Below are 26386 nucleotides of genomic sequence, written 5' to 3'. Positions count from 1 at the left end.
CTATGAGTTGTAGGTCTCATTAAATCCATCTTACAGATGGGGACACTGAGGCTCAGAGGGGTAAATCATGAATAAATCTCTATGATTTCACCCCATATTGGATGTTGACTTGTATGTCTTACTCATTCGACTTTGAATGGTCAAACGGACTAAGTTCCACTGTGTCCCCCTGCTCTGGGTGAGTCTTCAGTAAAAGTCTATGGGACATTACCTCTCCAACAACTGTTGCCTGCCTACCTCACTGGCTTAAACTAATGATGGAATAAGACAGCCATCAGAGAAGCACTTCATAAACTAAAAGAATTACATACATCTAAAGTATTGGCATTAAGGATAATTCCAAACACCACATTCTAATCCTTTCAATACATCTTTGGAGCCTCTTTTGAATCTGCAATGGTGATGATGATTCCTGCCTCACTGAGTGGTGAGCACCAGGCAAGGTGAGGTAGGTGGACCAGGCCTGGCACAAATGAAGTTCTCAATAAATACTCATTTTCTTTCTTGTCAAATGATTCTTGGGCACCATAAGAAAGTAAGAAGGCAAAACATAGACTGGGAAAACTATTTGCAACACTTACCTACAACAAAAGACTTATGTCCAGAATATATAAAGAACTCCTACAAATCAATAAGAGAAAAAGAGAAAACAACCCAGTTTAAAATTGTGCCAAAGACTTAGGCACTTTCTAAAAGAAGCAATCCAAATAGCTGATAAGCATACGGAAAGGTGCTCACCATCTTACTACCAGGGAAATGCAAATTAAATGGCACAATGAGATATCACTACAGATATGTCATTAACCCCACCAGTTGGTTAAATATCTTAATCTGATATCTCTTAACCCCAACAGTTGGTTAAAACTGGACAGATGATGCCAAGTGTGGGTGAGGAAGTAGGGCAACTAGAACTGTTCCACACTGCTAGCAGGACTGTCCTATGACATGCCCACTCTATTTGACAGCATCTGTTAAAGCTAAACACAAGACACAGCATTTCAACTCCCAGTTACACACCCAAGAGAAATGCCTGCCTAGACCCACTAAAATACATGGACGAGAGTATTTGTTGCATCTTTAATCATAAGCACCAAAAAAAAAAGCAAACAATCCAATGTCCATCCACAGAAAATTTGATAAATTGTCATATATTCCTACAATGGAATATCACACAGCAATAAAGAAGAACAAACTATTGCTATATGCGATATTGGATATATATGGATGGATCATAAAACCATGTTGAGCTAAAGAAGGCAGAGTCAGAGGAATGCACACTGTATGATTCCATTTATATAATGTTCAAGAATAGGCACAATTGCTTGAAGGTGATAGAAGCCAGAATGGTAGTCACCTGGTTGGGGGAAGGGTTTGGGGAAGGGGGAGGAAAAAGGGAAGTACTGACTGGGATGGGGCATAGGAGAGCCTTCTGGGCTGGAGGGATGGGAACATTCTATACTTTAATCTGGATGATGGTGACTTGGTGCATAAAAATTCTTGAGCTGCACACTGAAGATTTATACATTTTACTGTTTACATGTGATTACATGGAATTTTAGGATGATGGATTGAATCATGCCATTGCTAAGGCCTACCAGCTCTATCATTTTATAATTCTCAGAACCTGGAGAATGATTCTCAGGTTCTAATGATGGAATTCAAGGACTTCTTGCTCAGTTTCTTCTTTCTCTTCCCTTTCACTGCCCCTCGCTTACCTAGGAGGCCCTCTCTCGTTCATTATCCCTCCCTGACTTCATGGAAGTCAATCTGCCATTCTTGGCCTCATCATCCCGTCTGCACGAAGTGGGTCATGCTGCCTGGACTCTGCTCCAAAAGAGAAAGACATGGTCATGCATAGAAAATGCTCTGTGCATCACAGAGCAAAAATGTTAAATGCATTCTCAGAATTGCTAGCAGATGTATCTTTACATGAGGTCAAACACGTTTCAGGCAGAATTGCAGTTACTATAGCGAGGGTGTGGTTTAAAAATCCAACTTGGTTCATGTGTGTTTCTTTGGCATGAAGGGACCTAATAGTGGCCATGAAGCAAAAGTCATGGGCAAGGGGCAGCCACGGTTGGACCTGAGGAGGCCTGGTTGCTGGCATGGTTCCTCATCCTTGAAGGAGACTGAGGCTGTACCCACCTTGGGGCTTCTGCCAACCTCTCAAAGGAAGGACCACTAGAGCTGGAGTCTGAGGATCTGGGTTCAAGGGCTGCTTTGGCCCTGATGTGCTGTGTGACACTGACAAGCTGTTTTCCACCTCTGGGGCTCAGTTTCCCCACTGCACAATGAAAAGGTGGGCTAGATCAGATTTAGCGATCCTTCCAACCATAACTGTTCATGAGCTTACAAACGGCTCACCTCTTCAAATTTAAATCATAGCGTGTCCCTTCCTGTTTAAAGCCTTATCTATGACTTCATATTAGACTTAGAAGAAAAGACTAAACTTATCATTTGGACCTGATGGTGGGATCCCTGCCAACCTCTGCGGGAACCACTGCCTCATCTCTCACTGGGCCCCAGCTGTATTGCTCTTCTCTCTACCCGTGAACAGCCCAAACCTATTCCTGTCCCAGGGCCTTTTGCACATACTTCCCTGTCAGTTGGAACCCTCCTCTTCTCAGCTCTGCACGGTCGGCTTCACCTGCTTTAGGGCACTAGCCCAAGGGTCCCCTCCATAAAGGCCTTTCCTGACCACTGTAAGTAAGGCAGCCTTTCTTATGTTTAAAAAATATTTTCCCACCCTCATACTACTTATTACAACGTGCAGTTTTTTGTTTTGGTTTGGTTTGGTTTTTTCAGACGGAATTTTGTGCTCTTGCTGGAGTGCAGTGGTGCAATCTCAGCTCACCGCAGTTTGCCTCAGCCTCCCGAGTAGCTTGGATTACAGGCACCCATCAGCATGCCTGGCTAATTTTGTATTTTTAATAGAGATGGGGGCTTCACCATGTTGGCCAGGCTGGTCTTGAACTCCTGACCTCAAGTGATCCGCCTGCCTCCGCTTCCCAAAGTGCTGGGATTAAAGGCATCAGCCACCCCGACTGGCCACATGCAGTCATTTGATGAATTCCTGGCTACCTTGTTTTCTGCCCACCTTCTGTGCTGGAGTATTACGCTCCATGTAGGCAGCCACTGTGTCTGTCACCACCAAACCCTCCAGCACATAAGCAGTAGACACTCAATAAATCTTTGCATATCTTTAATCCTGCCAGGCAATACTCCAGGGCTCCTGCTGCCCTGGGGGGCTGATGCAAGAGTTTGCCAAAGGGAAGAAAATGCTCAGGTATTGAGGTCCCAGCAGGTACTGTGATGATACCAGGCTCTCTGCATCTGTGTGTCATTTAATTCTCACTACATCCTTGGAGACAAGGAGGTAACTGAGGCAAAGAATAGTACAGTTGTACCCATGGTCATATAGCAGTAACCAGGAGCCCTGAGCTTGGAGGATGGCGGCCCCGTGCCACCTGCTGGCTACAGAAAACAGGGAAGTGATTCAATCTCTCTAGATGGTGTTTTCTGTCTGCAAAGTGAGGCTAAGATTTCCTGCCTGAAATGCAAGCTGTGTCATGATCAAGCAGGATAATGAACATGGTGTGTTTTGCACAACATCAAGCAGCACACCGCTGCATTTCTGTTGAAACAGAAACAGAGTCTGGGGCCTGCTTTGCCCATGGGAATCTGTGCCCCATCTCTCCGGGAGGCAGCCTGGGACTGGAATCCTGCTCCATTCCAGCTCTGAACTGGGCACCCTCAGGCACTGATGCTACTTCACTGCTTTGAACTTCAGTTTTCTCATTTCCAAAATGTGAAGAATAATTCCCTCACCTCAGGGCTACTAGGAGTATTAAGCAAGATCACCCGCCAAAAGAGCATCATTCTTTACAAAGGGCTCTGCCAATGTTGCTTCCTCTTTTGATGTCTTTTGACATCTAGTTATTATATCAACTTTCCCCAATGAGGGAGAGAGGCCAGCGGAAATGGGCAAAGACCCTCAAGGCTGCCTCTCCCACTCTCTGGTTGGTGACAACAGGCCAGGCACTGTGCCATGCCCTCGCCAAACAGTCTCCTTAAGTGCTCAGGAGTTAGTCGTGCATGATCAGCCCCATTTCACAGATTCACAAACTAAGCCCTCAAACAACGTTGCTCAAGGTTCCCTGGCCTCAGGAGTTTTCTCTCCGTGGAGGACTTGGCCAAGGCAGCACACTGGTTTTGCACAGAAAAAAGCCCAGGTTGACCTAGGATGAGGTTCCCTCCTGACATAGCCAAGAGTTCTGGGGAGGTACTTGGCCATGGGCCCCATCACAGTCCTGTGAGGGGCTGAGGACAGCCACCCACCCTGGGTGTGGCATTTAGGAGTGTGACTGCAGAACAAGCCATGTGCTTGGGAGGACTGGGCCCCCAGAGAGCTATCCTGGGGAGTACCATGGAATCAACAAGTCACACTCACCTCTGCCTCCCTAGGCCTATAGCTACTGGCCTTCCCTGTCCTCTGGTTGCCCCCTGGTCCCTAAATGGCCCCTGAGCTTCTGCCCCACACTTACCTTCCTCCCCCCTTATATGCTCAGTTCAGTGATGGTGCCTGTCTTAACTCCAGGAAGCAATTAGACAAGATTAGTGGGGCAGAGAGAAGGCAGGTGGTGGTGGTGATGGAGGAGTTGGTAGAGAACCCCTGGGGCAGACAGGGGGAGGGCAGGAGAGACAGAGGCAGGCTAGATAAGAGGGAAAGAATGGCAGAGGGGTTTGCATCCCGAGAAGCTGTTGCAGGAGGGACAGAGGAAGACACGAGGATATACTTTCTTTCCTTGTGGGAAAGAAAGTGATGAATGCAGAGATCCAAGGAAAAGGGAAAAGAGCCCGAGGGAGAAGCTCATTAGGGAAAAACAGACAGACACAGACTCATTTATTTCACCTAATCCCAGAGAGTGTCTGAGAAATGGTTTCTCTTTTTGCAGGAGGCAAGGGAGACAGCCTGAGCAGACAGAGACAGACTGGGGAGCCAGGGGGCCCAGAGTCCAAGCCCCAGACCCTTTCCACTGCATCAAGGTGAAATGAACAGAAACGCATTTGCATGTCCACCAAAATGTTCAGAGGGATGTACAGTCTGAAAAGTGTAGGGTAAGCAATCAGGCTGGAAACTCAGGCAGGAGCTGATGCTCTAGGCTTGAGACAGAAGTCCTTCTTTTCTGGGAAACCCCCATTTTTGCTCTTCCTGCCTTCCAACGAATTGGATAAGGCCCTCCTACATACCTAAAGTCAACTGACTGTAGATGTTAGCCACATTGACAAAAGACCTCTCTAGCAATACCTAGATGAGGATTTGATTAAATAGCTGGGTACTCTAGGCAGTCAAGTTGACACATAAAATTAAACGATTACAACACCTAAAAGGGTCTCCTTTGGCTGCTGTAATGAACGACCACAAAGTTAGGGGCTAAAAACAACACAAGTGTATTATCTTCTTAATTATTCTAGAAGTCCTTTTAAATGGGTCTCACTGTGGTACAGTCACAGTGTCTGCAGAGTCACGTTCCTTCTAGAGGCTCCAGGGCAGAACCCTTTTCCTTGCCTTTTCTAGATTCTAGAGGTTGCTGTCTGTCTTCCTTGACTCATGGGCCTTTCCCTCTTCAGAGCCAGCAGCGGCCAGTCCAGTCTTTTGCAGGTGGCGTCACTCCCCACACTCCTCTTCTGAAGTCAAACTTCCCTTTGACACTTTAAAAACCCATGTGATTCGACTGGCTGCACCTTGACATTCCAGTACAACCTCCCCACCTCAAAAACATTAACTCAATCACATCTACCAAGTCCCTTTAGCCATGTGATATGGTTTGGCTGTGTCTCCACCCAAATCTCATCTTGAATTGTAGCTCCCATAATTCCCATGTGTCTCGGGAGGGACCCGGTGGGAGATAATTGAACCATGGGGGCGGGTCTTTCCCATGCTGTTCTCATTACAGTGGCTAAGTCTCATGAGATCTAATTTATAAAGGAGAGTTCCTTTACACAAGCTGTCTTGCCTGCTGCCATGTAAGACATGCCTTCCTTTCCCTTTGCCTTCTACCATGATTGTGAGGCCTCCCCAGCCATGTGAAACTGTGAGTCAATTAAACCTCTTTCCTCTATAAATTACCCAGTCTCTGGTATGTCTTTATTAGCAGCATGAGAACAGACTAATACACCATGTAAGAAAATGTATTTACAAGTTCCAGCGATTAGGACATGAACATCTTTGTAAGGGGTGTGGGGACATTATTCTTGTACCCCACCACCAAATCTCATCAATATTTGGGTGGATACAAGTATATCTCAGAGATATTCAGGTTCAGTTCTAGCTTATCCCAATAAATCAAACATCACAATAAAGTGAGTCACACAAATTTTGTGGCTTCCCACTGAAAGTAAAAGTTATGAGTATGTGTACACCATAGTGTAGTCTGTTAAGTGTGCAATAGCATTGTTTAAAAAAAAAATGTACATACCTTAACTTAAAAGTACTTCATTGCCAGAAAATGCTAACTGTTATCTGGGCCTTCTGCGAGTAGTAGTCTTTTTGCTGGCGGAGGGTCTTGCCTCCATGTCGATGGCTGCTGACTGATCAGGGTGGTGGTTGCTGAAGGTCATAATGGCTGTGGCAATTTCTGAAAATAAGAGGGTGAAGTTTGCCACACCAATCAGCTCTGGCTTTCACAAAAGATTTCTCTGTAGCACGTCATGCTGTTTGATAGGATTGTACCCACAGTAAAACTCCTTTCAAAATTGGAGTCCATCCTTTCAAACTCTGCCACTGCTTTAGCAACTAAGTTCATGTAATATTCTAAATCCTCTGTTGTTATTTTAACAATGTTTAAAGCAACTTGACCAGGAGTCATTTCCATCTCTTTCCTTATCCATAAGAAGTTACTCCTCATCCACTAAGGCTTTATCATGAGATTGCAGCAATTCAGCCACAGCTTCGGGCTCCACTTCTAATTCTAGGTCCCTTGCCATTTCTACCGCATCTGCAGTTACTTCCTCCACTGAAGTCTTGAACTCCCCAAAGTCACTCATAAGGGTTGGGAGTCAACTTCTTCCAAACTCCTGTTCATGTTGCTATTTTGACTTCCTCTCATGAATCACAAATGTTTTTGATGGCATCTGGAATGGTGAATCCTTTCCAGTAACTTTTCAACTTACTTTTCCCAGATCCATCAGAGGAATCACTATCTATGGCTGCTACAGCCTTACGAAATCAATTTCTTAAATAAGAAGACATGAAAGTTTAAATGACTTCTTGATCCACGGGCTGCAGAATAGATGTATCTCAGCAGGCCTGAAAATAGCATGAATCTCCCTGTACATCTCCATCAGAGCTCTTGGATGATCACGTGCACTGTCAATAAGCAGTCATATTTTGAAAAGGAATCTTTTTTTCTGAGCAGTGGGTCTCAATAATGGGCTTAAAATATTCCGTGAATCATGCTGTAAACGGATGTGCCGTCATCCAGGCTTTGTTCTTCCATTTACAGAGCACAGAGTGGATTTAGTGTCATTCCTAAGGGCCTTAGAATTTTCAAAATGGTAAATGATCACTGGCATCAACTTAATGTTACCAATTGCATTAGCCCCTAACAAGAGAGTCAGACTGTCCTTTGAAGCCTTGAAGCCAGACATTGACTTCTCTCTAGCTATGAAAGTCCTAGATGGTATCTTCTTCCAGTAGAAGGCTGTTTCATCTACATTGAAAATCTGTTGTTTCGTGTAGCCACCTTCATCAATGATCTTAGCTAGATCTTCTGGATAACCTGCTGCAGCTTCTCCATCAGCACTTGCTGCCTCACCTTGTGTTTTTATGTTATGGAAACAGCATCTTTCCTTAAACCTCATGAACCAACCTTGGCTAGCTCCCAATTTTCTTCTGCAGCTTCCTCACCTCTCTCAGCCTTCACAGAATTGAAGAGAGTTAGGACCTTGCTCTGGATTAGGCTTTCGCTTAAGAGAATGTTGTGGCTGGTTTAATCTTCTATCCAGACCACTACAACTTTCTCCATATCAGCATGTGTGTGTTCACTGGAGTAGCACTTTTAATTTCCTTCAAGAACTTGGTATTCACAACTTAGCTAATTAGTGCAAGCAGCCTGGCTTTCGGCCTGTCTCAGTTTTCAGCATGCCTTCCTTACTAAGTTTAATCATTTCTAGCTTTTGATTTAAAATGAGAGATGTGCAACTCCTCCTTTCACTTGAGCACTTAGAGGCCCTTGTAGGGTTACTCATTGGCCTCATTTCAATATTGTTGTATATTTGGAAATAGGAAGGCCCAAGGAGAGGGAGAGAGACAAGGGAATGGCTGGTGGGTGGAGCAGTCAGAACACATACAGCATTTATTAATTAAATCCACCGTCATATAGGGGTGCAGCCTATATGTAATAGTGCCCCCAAACTATTACAACAGTAACATCAAAGATCGGTGATCACAGATCACAACAACAGACATATTGATAATGAAAAGTTTGAACATTACCAAAATGCAACACAGAGATAGGAAGTGAGCACACGCTGTTGGGAAAATGGTGCTGATAGATTTGCTCTATGCGCAGCTGCCACAAAGCTTCCATTTGCAAAAATAAATAAAAACAAAACAAAACAAAAAAACACAATAAACGGAAGTGCATTAAAACCAGGTATGCCTGTAACATTTTGTTACCACTGCCCCCCCCCGCCCCCCCCAACAGTAAAATACAACGTGTTTGTGAGACGAGACAAGGTGGGGAGGGGCTTGATCCAAGCTGGGTTGCAGATCGCTTTCTCAGCAAAATCAGGCCTGGTCCAGTAATGCCTCACCCAAGCCTTCCTCCTTCCCTGGGAGCAGTCCAAACCCCCAGGAAAGGCACGGAAAGGACTTTCAGGAAATATGAAGAAGATCTCAGCTTGAAATTCCAAAGAACTATGACATTAGGAGATCTAAGCCTGTCTAAGGAGGGACTTACCAACTCCAGCCCATACATGGATATGCTTTGCCTCTGCAGGTTCATGTCCTAACCTTTCTGTGATTCTCATCTGCATGAATTGTCCAGTGACCGACCCAGGACGGTGTACTGAACGCTCGCTGTATGCGAGGCTGGGGGCTGCCCATGCTGCAGCAGCACTGTCAGGGACCCTCCCCGCGGCCCCCTCTTCTGTGTGTTTCTTCTTTAGAGGCCTGCCTAAGTCATTCTCATCGGAGGATGACCTTTGAGCTACCGGAGTCCCCTGCTCCTGCGTGCAGGCAACCAGAGGTGCTTGGAAGATTCCATCCCTCCCTCACCCTTAGGGTGGCCCTTAGCCAATGTCTGAGGGTGTGGAGGATGAAAGCTCAGTTCTCTCAAGTTAACAAACTTACAGGTTTCCCTGTGGGACCAGCAAGAGCAGCCCCCTGCAGGGCCTAAACTCGCCCCCTTGCTTGGCTTCCTCCCCTTCCCTGTCCTGTTCCCCCAACCCCCTTAGCGGCTTCTTCTGGGAAATCATCCTTAATATATCTTCTGTCCACAAATGCTTGCCTTGGGGTCTACTTGTAGGGCATCTGAGGACCATGCAAATATTATCCCATTTAACAACAATGCTTTGAGGTGAGTGTTGTGATTACTCTCATTTTTCAGATGAAGACATCGAGGTCAGAGAAGTTTAGCAACATGCCTGGGTTACAGCTGAGCAGGATCTGAACCCACATCAGCCTGGTGCTGAGCCTGCCTGCCTAACACCTCTCTCTATGACTTTCCCAACTCCCTAGAGAAGCGAGAAAATGAAAGAAGGGGTGCTGGGGAAATGCATTTAGCAAAGGACAATGGTGAAAACTCCTTGTGAGGCCTTGGGTTTCATCAAAGTGGATAAAAAAAAGTAGATTCATCATTTGCCAACTTCGCAACCCAGGCACACACAGTGCACTCTGAAACCCAACCAGTCAGTCCTCTCCCTGGGGCCGTTTCTTCCTCCCCAGAAAGAACCCATGTGGCTCTCTCCTTTTGGAGCCAACAAAAAGCCCCAGCTTAGGCAGGGATTTGTTTTCTAAGCAGAGGCGAGAGGCTCCAGGGGCCGAAAGGAACTGGCAGGTCTTTTTGCCAGAGGTGCCCGAGGTGCAGGCTGGAAAGAAGCTAGTAATTCACTGTTCTGTGTCCCAAGCCCCCCACCTCGCCTCCATCTCCCTGAGGGTCCATTTGAAAGGAAGAAAAAAGAATCCTAAAAAGCCCCCTCTTTGCTCCTGGCCTCAGCAATCTCATGGTTCCTGCCTGGGTTTAAGCCTTGGGAACAAAAGCTGATCGCTGGGACTGCCTGTAGCTGGGCAGAGTGGGCAGCGGTAATTAATTATCTAGGAAGCCGCCATTATAAATTCCTTTTCAAAGGGAAGCCACACGCAAGTGTTATTTACCTGCCCAGCAGGCTGTCTTTGGGCAGGCAGGTTATGGACAAAGCAGATTCCTCTACTGGGTGGGGGTGAGCATCTAATTGCAGGTGATTAGATGGGGAGGGTGTCTTTATCCCCAGCAAGTCCCAGATCCCAGAGACCCCCCCAGGTGACTTTTAAGAAAGAAGAATCAAGGCCCAGGTGGGGTGTCTATCAGACCTGGTGTCTACATTACAGGCTGCAGTTGCCAGCATCTTCTCTGCTCAGTGGGGTGACCTGCCTGCTCCTGGGTCCCTCTCCCCTGCCCAGCCATCATTCTGGGTTTACAGTGATCCATAGTGACATTTAGCCACCACAGATGGACTCTTTGAGATAAAATTATGTCATTCATGCTTATAAGCCTTTTCTAGCATAGAAGATAAAAATCATTCAAATAACTATTCTAAGGGGGGAAAAGTGCTTATTAATGAGGTCATTTGGTGATAACAGGAAGGAGGAATTAAGCCTGGAAATTCAGGAGGGCTTCCTAGAGGAGGTGGAAGGTAAAGCTCTTGCAAACAAGGCAACTAGAGTCAAATGAGAAATAATTACCTAAGAGTCACCATTTGCTGCACCATTTGCTCAGAGATAGGGTCTTTGTCTCTGATCATTAAACTCATTAAACCAACCCAAGAAGGTAATTTTATTATTCCTCTTTACAGATGAAGGAATGGGGCTCAGAGAGGTTAAGCTACTTGCCCAAGGTTACTAAGCCAATAGGAAGGAAAGCTGGCATTTGAACCCAAGTTCTTGTGTCTGTCCAGGATCCTGCCCTGTCCCTTGTGTCCAGGACAGCCAGGCACCAAGATAAATGATAAGGGGCAGACCACAGGTTTTGGAGCCCAGAGTGAGGAGACAGTGTTTCTACTGGAGCAGTGAAGGGAGAACTCCTGGAGGAGGTGCCTTCAAACACGAAAGCTTCAGGCAGGCAGAGAAGGGAAGAACGGTATTCCCGGGAGAGGAGAGAGTGTGGGCAAAGGCACAGAGAAGGAGTGTAGCCTTATTTGATAGACATCCAGGGAGCATCATTGGAAAGTAAAGTCCCAAAGATATCCTAGATATTCAGACCACGCCACTCGAGAAGGAGACCAGCAGTGGAGAGCCACTGAGGTTTCCCTGGAAAAGTGAACGTCTGTGAAGTCAGTGGGTGGTGAGGCTGTTGCCTGAACAAGGAGAAGGCTGCAGGCTGTGGCAAAGCCAGGCAGGAGCAGGTGCAGCAGGGATCGAAGAAGGAGGGACAAGGAAGAAGGTCAGCTTTGGAAGCCTGACAACGACAGCTCTTCCCCAGGGTCCCTGGGACAATGAGGGTGCTGCAGAGAAACACGTCCCTCCCGGGCAGTGGCAGTTTGGGAGGAATATGATTGGCTTGTTCCGGGCTTCTGTTCCAGCTGTCAGCGTGGGAAGAAGCAGCCCAGAGCTGGAAAGGCTCTTTGGGAGCTGAGGAAGGTGGAATTTGGGGGTCTAGGGTAGAGAATTGGAAACAGAAGCTTGGCTGGGGAGGGATGAGAGAAGCAGAGGAGAATGAAGGAAAAAGGAAGAGGAGGAGTTGAGGATGAAAACGAGGTTTACCCTCCATCAAGTGGAGCACGAACAAGCATCATTTATTCATTAATAGCATGGACTGTGCCAGGCATGGAACTGGATACCACATACATAGGCCTTGGTAAGATGCAGAATGCATACCGATGGAAACGAGGCAGCTTGGAGGCGGGCTGCCTGGCTTCACATTCCACACACTGCCCACCTAGCATGGGCAGCCACCGGGGTCAAGTGATGTCGCCTCCTCTGATGAAGTGAGGGTAATGACGCCTGCATCATAGGTAGGGAACTGAAGGTCACTATGACATGAGTCAAGTGCTTGGACAGGTGGCCGCCATCTTAAAGTTAGGGGAGTGATGGTCTCCTTCACTCTCCTCCCCTCTCACCCTCTTTGATCAATGACCTTTTTACTGTTCCTTGAACTCGGAGCTGTTGCATGTCAGGGGCCATGGTGCTGGCTCTCCCTCTGCTTAGAACCTCTTATCCTGGATCTTAGCTCAGCTCCCTCCATTTCATTCAGGTCTCTGCTCAAATATCCCCTCCTCCAAGAAGGCTTCCTGGACCAGCTCTCCCAGACAGCTCCCCACCCCACCAGCCACACCCTGCCATCTTGGCCTAACCACTGCATGACATCATGTTATGCACTCATCTCTTAACTCGTTACTCCCACTAGAAGCCAAGCTCCATGAAGGCAGAGACCTTGTTTCCTGTTTCCTCAGCATATAGAATGCCAGTGCATACTGGACACCCAACCTACATTTGTGAATAAATAAATGAGTGAGTGAGCGAGTAAATGAATGATCCAAATGCTCTGATAACCCAGGCATCTCCAGCAGGACCTAGGAGTGGTCAAGGGGCCATGTAAACAAGCACAGTGATGCCCAGGTTTGTATCCTTGGACATGCTTTTTCCAAAGCCAAGTTCTAGATTCCCCTGGGGCTTGTGAGGGCCTGGGTGAGAGACCTTGAAAGCCAGGGATACAGAAATGTAATCACACTTGTCAGCTCTAGTGCACGGCAACATCCTGACATCTTTTTCAGGGCCACATCTTTTGTCTGAGTCTGTAGCTCTGAGCATACATAACCTCTTCATCGGTTCCTGAGGTAGGAGACAGCCTTTCAAAAGGTCTGAAAAGGTGGAACAGATGGGGGTCCTCAGAGGACCTCTTCTGCTTTTCTGCTCCCTGGACCCTAAACCAGAGTTTAAGAAAGTGGATCACACCTCCATTGGCCTAATACAGCATTGGCATAGTGACACTTTGTTTGTTTTGTTGTTGTTGTTTTTGAGACAGAGTCTTGCTGTGTTGCCCAGGCTGGCATGCAGTGGTGTGAACTCAGCTCACTGCAACTTCCACTTCCCAGGTTCAAGCAATTCTCCTGCCTCAGCCTCCCAAGTAGCTGGGATTACAGGCACCTGCCATCGCGCGTGGCCCACACAGTGGCATTTTTTTAAAAGTGTGAATTAGCTTGGCAATTTTCAACAATTGGAAAACATCTCTCTAGAAAGCTGAGTTTCCAGCTTCTTTTTAAAAATATTAGAAGATCTGAAAATACTGGATCTAGCTGGAAAGTAAGTCTCTGTTTGGATGTGGTGTGTGCTGAAGTTTACTGCAGTCCCTGCCACTCTCTGGTATCTTCCAGACCCTAAAGCCAGAGTTTAAATGCCTGAGCCTGAGCTGCTGGTTTGCTTGTTTGTTTTTCACTGAATGTGCTTACTTGTTTGTGTTAGGTGCCTGGCTCTGTGGGAATTTGATCCCTGCCCTAAGCCCCCTTTGCTTCACTTTCCTCACCTGTAAAGTACAGATGATCTTCCCTCATAGGATCAAAGAAAATAACAAACACAAATGTGGCCAGACATGGCTGGTGCCTAACCAATGCTCAATAAATATTTCCCCTTCCCTTTCCTACCCAACTAAACTGGCCTAGCCATTCATTCTCCAGTCAGCAAATAAATATCAAGTCATACCTTTATGCCAAGTACCATGCAAGACACTGGGGTGTGATGGTGAGCAAACTGGCATGGCTTTTCCCTGCTATGGCACTTGCAAACTATAATCCAGCAAATACATCTGCAAGCCCCGTTTGAAATATGTGCCATGAAGGCAATAGATAGAGTGGGATGAGAGAGAAGAGGAAGGTTTCTCCAAGGAGGTATATCTGCATTGAACACTGAAGAGTAAGAGGGGCCAGCCAGGTGGAGAGGGCTGGACAAGAGCTCCAGGCAGAGGGAACACCCTCTTTGTGCCTCTGAGTCAAGAAAGAGATCACATGATTCTAGGAACTGAAATGAGTCCTGTGTGGATGACGTGGAGTGGGCTAGGGGAAGGGAGTGATGTGACCTCATGAGGAGGGCAGGGGTGGATCATGCAGGCCCTTCAGACCACAGAAGGAGTGGGAATTTTATACTCAGTGCAGTGGGAACCACAGAATGCTGGGAGAGACACAGTTGGTTCATATCGCATGTTTCAAAATGTCTGGGCTACGAAATAATCTTTCTCATACAGTAAGATACTACTATATACCTATTAAAATCACTGAAATCCAAAATCCTGAGAAGACCAAATGCTGGCATGGATGTGACTCTTATTCATTGCTGGTGGGAGTGCAAAATGGTGCAGCCATTTTGGAAGAGAGTTTAGCAGCTTCTTGTAAAACTAAACATAATCTTATTGTATAATCCAAAAATTGTACTCCTTAGTATTTAACTAAATGAGGTGAAAATTTGTATCCACACCAAAAACTGCACACTAATGTTTACAGCAGTTTTTTTCATGATTGCCAAAATATGGAAGAAACCAAGATGTCCTTCAACAGGTAAATGGGTAAACAAATTGCATTTGTTCAATAGAATATTATTCAGGGATAAAAAGAAATGAGCTATCATACACAAAAAGACATGAGGGAACCTTAAATGCATATTGCTTAGTGAAAAAAGCCTGTCTAAAAAGGCTACATACTATCAAATTCCAATTATATGACATTCTGGAAAGGCAAAACTATGATGAGAGTAAAAAGACTAGTGGTTGTGGGAGGTTCAGGAGAAGGAAGGGAGGGAAGATTAGATGGAGGACAGAGGATTTGGGGGATAGTGAAACTACTCTGTATGACACAGTACTGGTAGACACATGTCACTTATACATGTATCAAAACCTATAGAATGTACAATGCAAAGAGGGAACCCTAATGGAAACTATGAATTTTAGTTAATAGCAATGTATCAATATTGGCTCAACTGTAACAAATGTATCACAATAATATTAGATGTAAATATCAGGGAAACTGTGTGTGTGCCTGGGTAAGGGGAGTCTCTTTAGGAACTTTGTACTTTTCAAATTTTTTGTAAACCTAAAATTTTTCTAAAAATTAAGTCAATAAATTAAAAAATAAACATGCATTTTAAAAACTGCGTTATAGTAGAGACGGGATTGATGAGAGGGGCAAGAGTAGAGGTGGGGAGACCAGTTGCTCAGGCAGGAGATAGTGGTGGTTTCCACAAGGGTCGTGATAGAGAGAAGAGGGTAGATTCAAGAGCTATTTAGGAGGTAGAATGGAAAGGCCCTGGGGATGGGCTGGATATTGATGGGGCTGGAGGGAAGCAGGGGGAGAGTCAGAGAGGATTCCCTGGTAGTGGCCTTGGGCCGTGGGTAGACTGAGACTCCCCGTTCACTGCAGCTGGGCTGCAGAAGTGGGAAGGGAATTAAGGTCAGGGAAGCTGCTGAGTCAGTAAAGGACCTATGGGACATCCAGACACCAGGGGTCTGGAGTGTAGGAAAGAGGTCTAGCTCCATCATACAATGGCAGTTGAAGCCACACAAGTGGGCTCGCCTTCATGCATTCAGCTCAGACCACCTTTCCAGGGTCCCTTCCTCAGTGCTTATGGCCCTGTGGACTTGTCTGTGGCAATACCAGCCTTGCAAAGGCCCTGAGCACCCCTTCATCCTCCTATAGGTAAGGAAACCATTCTAGACAAATCAGAATTGCGAAGATCCTCCAGCCAGCTAACGGAAGATCAAGGCTCCCAACTCTTTGCCATCTTTTTTTGTTTATTTGTTTAAGTAAACAAACCATTTTAAATACAGCAATCAGTCAATAAGAGAATCGAGCCAGATTTGGGATCAGAATGATGTAGTCCAAAGCCAGATTTTTCTGGCTTTGAAAAGAAAGACCTCCAGCCTTTCACATAGGTAAAGACCATACCTCAAGCATCTCCAAACCCTCATTCCCCCAGCCTCTACCTTGTGGCACTCTGCATAGCCACCTGTGCAAGACACCCAATGCTTACACAGAGAAGACCCTCAACATAATAATAATGATAACAATAAGGTCCAAAGCCCATGAACTCCCAGGAAGAAAGAAGTCGTCCCTGTGGGGAAACATCAGTAAGGTTGAAGCCAAGGCTCAAACCAAACACCCAGGTGGGAGTCTGCAGCCTGCTTTCCTAACTCCTGTGCCTTGAACTCCCTCAGGAGGCCTGTCCTGGCCTGCAGAGGATGAAGGCAGCCAAGTTCTCCTGCTTCAGGGCCCAGTCATCCCTGCTTCCCATGTCCCTCTCCTCTCTCTGCCAACTTCTCTTGCACAATTCCACACCATCCTTTCCTCACGCACCTGTCTCCAAACCCCTCAGCATCATTCTCGCAAACGCACACTGAGCTTCCCACGTGAAAAGGTATCTTCTGTAGTGGGAACAGGTCTCTTGAGAGGTATTCAAAATCACAAGTGGTTTGGGTTTCCATGTTTTGAAAGGAGGTAATTTTAACCTGAGTTCAGGCTAAGACTTTATTCCAGCCAAGTCCCTGATGACCCCAGGGTGGGACATGTCCCCCTTCAGCATAAGGAAATCACCTACCTGGAGATACCCCCGTCCCCCCTACCCCCCAGCAAGGCTGCCTCCCAGATTCCAGGCACTTCCCAGTCTCCTTGCAGAATTACCTACCCTCCTCCAGGGCTTGGGCTTGGGCAGGGCACACCTGTCTGCACAGACATTCAGGGTTCAAGACTCAGCAGGGGCCGAGGGAGAAAGGGAAGCTATGGCTCAAGGTACCTGAGGCTTGCTGGTCTTGTTCTGTCGGCTGGCTTCCCATGCTGGGATCCCTGTTGTGTGGTAGGTAAGTAACATCGGGCACCTGGAAAAGCAGCCCCGGGTCCTAGAGCTCCTGGGACAGGCTCAGAGGATAGATTATAGCAACCAGCCGGAAAGCAATCAGGGCCCCTGGAAGGGTCACGTGGAAGCAGTGACCTTGGAGGCAGGAAGCAGTGCAGTGGCAGAGTTGGCAGGGTCCACCCAAGACTCCAGCCCAGCCCAGAGGGGCCAGACATCCAGGCAGGGCCCTCGTAAGCTAAAAGGCTCTTGGCTTGGCCACAACAGGAAGCACCCAAGAGTCCAAATGCCTTCACATGTAGAAGAGAGAGTCCCTCCTGTCCCCAATCACATAAGACTCTAGTAAGCTGGGCACAGGCGCCAACAGGGCAGGGAGGGCAAAAGCGTATAAAGGAGAAATGACATTATACAGAAAGAGAGTAAAATCCTGCCCCTACCCCAGGCTCCCCAAGTCACTCCCCATACTACCGCTGACTCAGGCTCTGTGCAGAATCCAAACCCTTGTGTATGTCTGTCCACAAGGCCACACAAACATCCAGAGGCAAGACCTGAAGCGTAAACAGCTTTGGCTTTAGAGTCTGATATTTTTGGTTTCAAATCCTGGCTCTACCACCTATTAGCTGTGTGACTTTGGGCAAGTTAAACATGCTATGCATCAGTTTCTTTATCTCTAAACCAGGTGAGACAAGATGAGCCAGGTAAAACCCTGAGAGCAGTGTCTGGCACACAGCAAGTTTAGGTGCTAATATCAGGGGTACCTGTCAGCAATAGACACATAGACGATGATCTAAAAGCGTCCACCTTCATGCATTGGTGAATGCAAACTTTTTCTTTTTCTTTTTTGAGACAGTTTCACTCTTGTCACCCAGGCTGGGGTACAGTGGCACCATCTTGGCTCACTGCAACCTCCGCCTCCTGGGTTCAAGTGATTCTCCTGCCTCAGCCTCCCAAGTAGCTGGGATTATAGGCATGTACCACCACGCCTGGCCTAATTTGTTTATTTTTAGTAGAGACAGCACAGGGTTTCTCCATGTTGATCAGGCTGGTCTTGAACTCCTGATTTCAGGTGATCTGCCCACCTCGGCCTCCCAAAGTGCTGGGATTACAGGCATGAGCCACCATGCCCGGCCCTTCTTTTAGCCTTGGCTATTCCAGGAAAGCCTTCCTTTCTGTGACGGCCCCCTCACTTTGTGTGCAGTGTAAGAGTGTGGACCCTGTCTCTCACCATCTTTCCTCCAGCCTTGTAAGGCAGATCTTATCCTTGTTTCATTGTAATGATGGGAAATGCAGGCTGAGAGAGAAAAAGCTCCCGGCCTGAGGCCCACAGTCAGAAAAAGGACAGAGTGGGGACCCACACCCTGGTTTTCGAGGCTGCCTTGCCTTGCATTTGCTACAAGGCCTGTAAATAGTAGACGAAGCGAGCATCCATCCCTAAACACAATCATGGAGAAATAAGCCCACCAGGGTCTCTGTTGTGAACTGGGGAAGTCTGAGAATCCATGAAATGGCCTTGTCTGAGAACACAGGCCCTGGGTGTATAAAACCCAGCCAACCCCCACTTAAACATTTCAGGTTCAAATGCTAAGACAGCAACATCCCTGAAATCTGTAAGGAGACAGTTGCATGGTCCCTGACTCCTGTTTCCAGCTTGAGTCTGTCAGGAGGCTTCACACAGGAGGGCTCCCGCTGGGATGCATCAAGTCAGGCAAGACCAGCCTTGTTCTAGGAGAGGTTCAGCCTCTGCTGGTGCCTGAGAGCCCAACAGTAGATGGGGGCGCACACTACAGAAGGTGGCAGGACCCAGGGAGAAGCTCGAGAGCACTGGAGTCAGAATGACCTGGGCTCCCACCCAGGCTGCCCATTTCCTAATAATGTGAACAGAGCCATTTACTCAATCTGGTGGGGCCTCAGTCTTCCCATTTGTGAAGTGGGAAAAAAGTCAGCCCTCCCTCACTGGCTGTAATCTGCAAAAGCTCTCACACAGTTTCTGGCATATGGAAGGTGCTGGATAAACATCAGGCTCTACCATGTTGCCTTCTACGTGTCCTTCAGTTTGGAGTCAAGAGAAGAGATCAAAAGGGAGCTCTGCCCACCTTTGATATTCAGGAGTCAGCAGGCACACTCAGGTCAGAACTCCTCCCCCGAGTTCAGGGGCTCTGACCCAGCACCCGATAAAAGGAAGGTAAAGTTCCAGCGCTGGCACAGCTTCATGCTCCTATTATTGTCTGACCACACTGAACTGGGAGGATGGGTTTAGTGTCTGTCTCTAGGACCAGAGAAGGGTGTAGGGAGGACGAGGATGAGCTGATGTTGATTTTTACATTCTCAGCGCCAAGCAAAGCCTTTGGCTGGTGCCAATCAACATCTGTAGCATGAGTGAATGAATGAAGGAGAGCAGTATCCCCGCAGAAGCATCGGACACACAGTCTCTCCTTTCTCCAGCTTCTCCTGAAATGGAACAATTATCTCAACAGTAACAGCCACAATTAAAACCCAAACTGGCCCTGTGAACCAGGAAGCCCAGCGTGTTTACTCTGAAGGCCTCCTGGGCTGGGATGTGAGGAGTCGGCCTCTGGAATCCCAGGCACAGGCCTGTGGGCCTCTGGCTTTATCTCCCTGCTTTCTCCTTCCTCCCATTGTCCTATCTGGCTTCCCACAGTCCTAGGAAAGGCCCCCAGCTTTGTTTGGAGGTCACAGGGTGGCCCTGACTGCCCCAGAGGTATTGGGTTAGGGCAGAATGGCCAATGCCCCTCCCAGGGAAGCATTCCTTTCTGAACTTTCCCAGTAACTCCCCCCACACAGACACAGCTTGGTTCCCTCAAAGACATCAAGACCATCACACCCCCTATCCCTGCCCCCAGCCCCAGTGGGGGGTGGGTGATCAGAGGCCCCCAAAAGAGGCCAACTGATTAGCTAAGGTAGAGGGCAGGCAAAAAATTAACAAGGCAAATGAATAGCCAGGACCAATAAATTAAAATACTACATAGTGACAGCTAGAAGGCGTGTGGGATGAGGGCAGGGTGCCAATCTATCCTTCCCTAGCAGAGGGGAAATTCAAAAGCACCAGAGGTTTCTGAGGACTCAGCTCAAGAAACAAATGATCCATCAAAGGCCTGAACTCCAAACCCTCAACGATGGTAGTGAGGCAGGCTTTATGTTGAGGGAACACCCTGACAGCAGGAGGTGGAGCTGGGGGCGGTCACGACCAAGCCTTGTTTTTTAACTGATTCCCAGTGACTGGCTACAGCGCAGGACTCTAGTGCCTCTTTTCAGAGACAGATAAGAAATAAGCCCCATGAATCCTGGTTTTCCGCTATGAGTGGTGCCCAGCTCCAAGAGGGGACCTCTTTCTTATCCTCTTCCTCCCCTCCTCCAGCTACTTGACTCAAATGAGCTTCTCTGATTGTCTCAGAGGGTGATGGGAAATGCTGTTGACAAAAACATGACAATATCAGTTGTATTCATTTTGCCTTAAACCTAAGCCAGGACCTTTACTTTTGATAGCAGGAGACAAATAGGGGTGGGTCCCCAGTGAAACCCCACCTCCAAGCTGAAGATAGTTTAAAGCCTGAAAGCCAAGCTACAAGTCAAATCCATGGACCAGACTGAGAACCTGTCTTCCAGTCTGGCATGCTTTCCTCTGATTGATCCCCACCCTTTACCTATTCTACACTTACCTATCCTTTCCTAATTGGTTTTCTACACTGCTGTGCCCACCTTTGAGTGGTGTCTTCACTTTCACCTTTTTTGCATACTCATAAATCAATTGGCACGCACTCCCCATTCTGAGTCCATAAAAAGCCCTGGACCCAGCCACACTAGGAGATAAACCACCTGACTTTGGGGGTGGGGAACTCCCCCACTGCATTGCCTCTCCACTAGAGCTGTTCCATTGCTCAATAAAATTCTTCTCCACCCATCCTCACCTTTTCAATTGTCAGCGTATCCTCATTCTTCTTGGACACAGGACAAGAGTTCCAGAACCACGGAATGTGGGTACAAGTGATAACACAATCAGCCTGAGTGGGCAGAGTGCCTCCAGTGGCAGGCCTGGGGCCAAGCAAGGCCTGGGCAGTGAGGGGGCGTTGCCGGTCATGGAGGTCCCTGATCGGCAAAGTGGTTGAGAAAAATTCTGCGTCACTTTCCGATGTTGCAATGAATGAAGTGATGACCTGGATAGTAACAGTAGCAACTCACATTCACTGGGGGCTGACTATAGCCCAGAAGTGTCTTGCTGATCCTCATTGCAAGTCAGGGAGAATTTATACAAAGACTCAGAAAGTCTAAGAAACCTGCCCAATGCACACAGCTTGTGGGAGAACCAACTCAGCTCCACCTGCGTGTGAGACCCTCAGTCCCTTTAATTTCCTTAACTTGGTTCAGCAGGACTTGCATTACACAATTGGAGAAACTGAAGCCTAGGTCGATCATTTATCTCATTTGTCCTCAGAAGCAGGGTCCTGGTCTTCGCTGGGGGTCTGACATTTTCCCAGAGTTAGCCTGTGTCTCCTCAGCCTTTGGGGAAGGACAGCTGGAGGCGGCTGTAATTCCAGAAGGGTGGCTGTCCCCCAAACACTGGGATGCTCCTTCTAGGGCTGTGGCTGGCAAGGGCTAGCCAGCCAGGAACTACATTTTCCAGCCTCCTTTGCACCTGTGTGGTCATGTGACTCATTCTCACCAATGATAGTGGAAGTGACTTGAGCGTCACTTGATGAGAATGAGATGAGAAAATAAGTGAGCCCTTTTTACTCCCTCCTCCTTCCATGGTGACCTCGGAAGCCATACGTTGAAAATGGAAGAAACCTGGGACCCAAAATACTGTGTGGATAGCCACCCACTACTTTCACTGAATTGTTGCTGAGTGAGAAATTAATGTGTACTGTATTAAGCCACTGAGATTGTGGGTTTACCTCTTGCAGCACCAGGCACTGCCTGAACCCATTACTAGTAGTTTTGGTTCTCAATTATTACCAATCATCTTACCCACAACCATTCTTGAAAGTGTTGAGAAAGACCCCCAGATCAAAGTTCATTTAAATTGGGAAATCTTTACTGAATATTTGAAATATTTGAATATATTTGAAATATTTACTGAATATCCCTGACCCTGTCTCATCGACACATAGAAGTTCTCTGGTGTCCCTATCCCTGTACCCCCACCCCACCTTTCCTGCCTGTCACAGCCGGGCCTCTCAAAGGAATTGGCTACACCTCCTGTTGCCAATTCTCTGTCTTCTACTCACATGTCAACCCCTCCAGTCTGGCCTCCACTCCCAGCCATCCTCAGAAGCAGATCCAGTCAAGGTCACCCTTCCTCCAAGACAGTCGAGACTGCAGTATCTTGATATTCTGGAACCTCAGCTCTTGCACAAATGGCCCTACCTTTCAGGAGCACAGCCAAGCTGACCACACAACCTGTCCACAGACCTGATTCCTTGTGAGTCTTTCTACTTCCTCGAGGGATCATTTAGTTTCTGTAAATTTATGCAGAAACCCATTGTGTGCCAGACAATGTTCTAGTCAGGGATATAGAAGAGGAAGAGGAGGTAAAGAAGAAACCATCCCTGACCTTGAATGGCTTTCAGTCCAAGTAGGGTCAAGTATATCCCCATTCTTCAGATGAGAAAACTCAGGCTCAGAGAAGCTAAGTGTCTAACATAGCTGATGAGTGTCATCTCACCCACCGAACCCAGGGAGAAATTATATGAGAAAAATAATGAAAATGATGCACTTCAAGAGAGGCCAGAACCTTAATAGCACTTAACTCATCATCCCAATATGGGGACAAAGGAAAGAAACGGAACAATCACAGGCTCATCTTTTCTTCTTCTTGATTTTACTATTTGTAATGTTCTAATTAAAAGTCAACTACTCTCAATAATCCCCAGTGATACCCAAGGAAATGTCTTGGTCCTAATTTTAGCCCCATGATAAACAGTCCAGTATCATATTAGATGAAATTATTTGACCTTAAAAAGGGCTACATCCCTCTCTGTGCTTCAGTTTCCCCATGTGTACACTGAGGAGTGTAGAGAGCTAAACCCGATAATTTCTCGGGCTTATTGCAATGTTCGATGTCTGTGATTTTAGCATGTCCCCACTTGTTTATCAGACATTGGCAGCTGCCTCATCTATCTTTCTGCAACCTAAAAGTTAACATTTTATTGAGTGCCTCTCTGGTGTATCAAAAGCACCAACTCATTGTATTAGTTCATATGTGTTGCTCTAGAGGAATACCTGAGACTGGGTAATTGATTTAAAAAAGAGGTTTACTTGGCTTATTGTTCTGCAGGCTGTACAAGCATGGCACAGCATCTGCCTGGCTTCTGGTGAACCCCCAGGAAGCTTTTACTCATGGAAGAAGGTGAAGGGGGAACAGGCATGTCACATGGCAAGAGAGGGAGCAAGAGAGAAGCTATGCTCCTTTAAACACCTGCTCTTGCATGAACTAATAGAGCAATAACTTACTCATAATTGCAGGGAGGGCACCAAACCGTGGGTGCCAAACCGTTGGTGCAGGGAGGGCACCAAACATAAATGATCCACCCCCCATGAGCCAAACACCTTCCACTCGACCCCACCTCCAACACTGAGGGTCAAATTCAACACGAGATTGGGGAGGGGGGAACAAATATTCAAACCATATCACTCATGTATCTTTCATGACAACCTAGGAAAGTATCATTTTATGGATGAGGATCCCAATGCTTAGAAAGTTTAAGGAACTTGCACAAAAATGCACAGCAAGTGGCCACAAGCAGTCTAGCTCTCAAGTGCCATGTGGCATCTCCCACAGTCTCATCTATTGCAAAAGGCTCAGTCCATAGCTTTTGAGAAGTGGACAGTGCCCCATATGACCCTGTCCACTTGCCACAGATGATTGGACCAGGGAGGACGCCTGTGCCCAGAGCAGTCCACCCCTTGACCATTAGCCATAGAAGGCATGGCTAGAAGGCCCCACCTAACAGCAGGAGGCATTCAGGTTTGCACAGGGAGGCTCCTAGGTGCTGGCCAGTTGGCTGTGAGAAACTGAACTGAAACCCATGAGAATGCGTGGCCCAGGCACCAGTTGGGTCAAGGTTACCATGAGTGAGTAGACCACACTAGTCAAAGCACAAAGAGCATGGGCCACCCTAAGGAGCCTGGCCAGAGATAGAATTCTTCCATTTGCTAGTTGCAGGGGCTCAGAGGTGTCCCAGTTTTGCCCCTTGGATTTCCTTAAGCCCTGACTATAATTTGACAGCAACCTTCCTTGGCTGGCGCTAGTGCAGATGGTTCTCTGTGTCCTTAGTCCCAGGGAGCTTCCAGAAACCAAAAGTTTTGAGCAAATCAACTCCCTTTCCCCTTGCCAGACACCTTTGCCTGGATCTGTCATACCTTTACAAAACCAACAGATGGTAATAAGTAATAAGTAAGCCATTGGCTCAGGCTCTGGACTTTTCTGTAATATAGAGATTTTTGCTGTCACAATATTTATTGTAATAGGATTTGACAGAGCACTGGCGTGAGAGACAGTATGCATAAAAGAAAAAAAAAAAAAGGAAAGGAAAAAGGAAAAAAAAAAAAGCCTTCCAACCTCAAGAAAATGCAAAAAGCAGAGTGCATAAGAGAGGGGAGAAAAGTCAATTAAATCATGATAATTACTTCCGCTGCCGTGCCCGAGAGCAGCATGAGCGTCTATTAATTAGGAGTTCCATGTTGACTGTGTCCGTTTGACTTCAACGAGGCTGCCAGTGTGCACTATAATAACATTCTCCTGGAGAGCAAATGTGTGAAAATATTTTCACCCTGACAATTAGCAGTTTTAAAGAACCTGACACACGCGCACATGCGCACAATCCACCTCCCGTCGCAACACACACAGAGAGCAAGTTCCCTGGCCCCTGTGATCAGGCTGAAATGTAGCCATTTCTGCCGTCCCCAATCTCTATTCCCCAGAAGTCAAGTTCCCCAACCCAGGTCCCTATAATTACCAGCTCCTCTCATTAGCACTCAGCAGCTTGCCTGGGTGCAAATTCCCACCCAGGGGCACAGAGCAGGAGCCTGGAGTGGGTAGCAGTTCCCGGCCAAAGGCAAGATGGGGCCAAACCACTCCAGAGAAGAGTCCGCCTGAAGGCAGCCTTGACAGAAGGGGGCTCAGAGCAGCCTGACTCCTTCTCCAGATCCAGCTGCACATCCGTATACCAGGCACATCTGTGGCTTAGATTCCAGGGAATGTTCTAAACAATCCATGAAACTGGGACCTGGGAAGGCAGGCAAATGGCCGAGCGTTTTATTCAGGAGGGGTCTGTCTGGCCCAGTCATGGACTCCCAGGGTTGGGAGGGATGTAAGAGATCACCTAGGCCATTTGGCAAATGGGGAAACAGGTTCAGGGAAGTCAGGCCACGTGCTGTTAGTGGCAGGACCAGAACTCAGGCCTAGGCCCCTTGAGCCCCAGCCAGGACTCCCCACTTATATGATAGGCTCATCTAGGACACGTTATATCATACATTATTCTTTCAATATAATAACCATTGCTATACAGGGCCTGGCACATAAGCCGTCAATACATAACTGTTCACTTCTTCCTCCCTTTCCTTGCGAGGATAAGAGTCAGACATTGACTACTGTGTTTCCCAGCCCTGGGGGATTGGAGATGTGGGGACAGGGCAGGCAGTAGGGAATGCGGGATGCTCTAGCTCTTCCCAAAGTGAAGTGGGCACAGAGGAGAGAAGCCGGGAGCCAGGTCTCAGACAAACTCAGGACGCTGGACCACCTGCTCATCTGCCTTGATGTGGAAACAGAGAACCCAGGCAAGGACACAGGATTGGGCCCCTGCTGATGCTCTCCGGACAGCTGGGGTGCTGAGTCAGGAAATCCTCTGGCCCCAGGCTCTCCATTGCTTCAGAGCTGGGGACAGAGGAAGGTGAGGGTCAGGGCCCTGGGAGGGCTGTGTCCTGGAGGATGTATAGAAATAGCATCCCCTGCCCAGGGAGGGCTGCACGGGCAGGGCCGTGGAGGGAAATAGGCTTTCCTGCCATTCACCGTCAGTTCTGCACCAGCCAAGTTAAACAACAGGGACTTGCCCACATTACCCACCTAACCATTTGCAAAATTGGGATATCCTGACTTGCAGGCCAGTGCTCCCTGCTCTCCTAACTTAACACAGGCTTAAAGGCGAATGGGAACAGACATTACCATTCAACACAGAAAGAATCAGAACTCTGCAGATCCCTACCCCAGCCCCGCTTCCTGGATAGCTACAGGCCTCTCCTCTTCAGTTACCACTGAGGACTGTTGTCCAGCTGGATGAAATGAAACCACACTGGCAGAAGTGCCTGGACCACAGTGGTCAGGTGGCCTGGGTGACTTCAGCT

The 26386-nt window shown here is 47.4% G+C and overlaps 1 protein-coding gene across 5 annotated transcripts in view; it reads right to left on the bottom strand.

Annotated features, from left to right (window-relative positions):
• TSPAN18 (tetraspanin 18) overlaps positions 1-26386 on the bottom strand; it is a 200226-nt gene that overhangs the window by 83192 nt on the left and 90648 nt on the right. The window contains exon 1 of one of the 5 annotated variants that reach the window (XM_030917947.1): positions 6480-6594. The exons of the other annotated variants lie outside the window; for them this stretch is intronic. The gene's annotated coding sequence lies outside the window, so the exon portion shown is untranslated. Of the gene's footprint in view, positions 1-6479; positions 6595-26386 lie in introns of those variants that run through there. 5 annotated transcript variants of the gene reach the window in all.

This window comes from Rhinopithecus roxellana, chromosome 15 (assembly GCF_007565055.1).
Source record: "Rhinopithecus roxellana isolate Shanxi Qingling chromosome 15, ASM756505v1, whole genome shotgun sequence".
NCBI lineage: Eukaryota > Metazoa > Chordata > Mammalia > Primates > Cercopithecidae > Rhinopithecus > Rhinopithecus roxellana.
The sequence above is the reverse complement of the archived record's forward strand: the minus strand, read 5'-3'. Positions and strand labels throughout refer to the sequence as shown.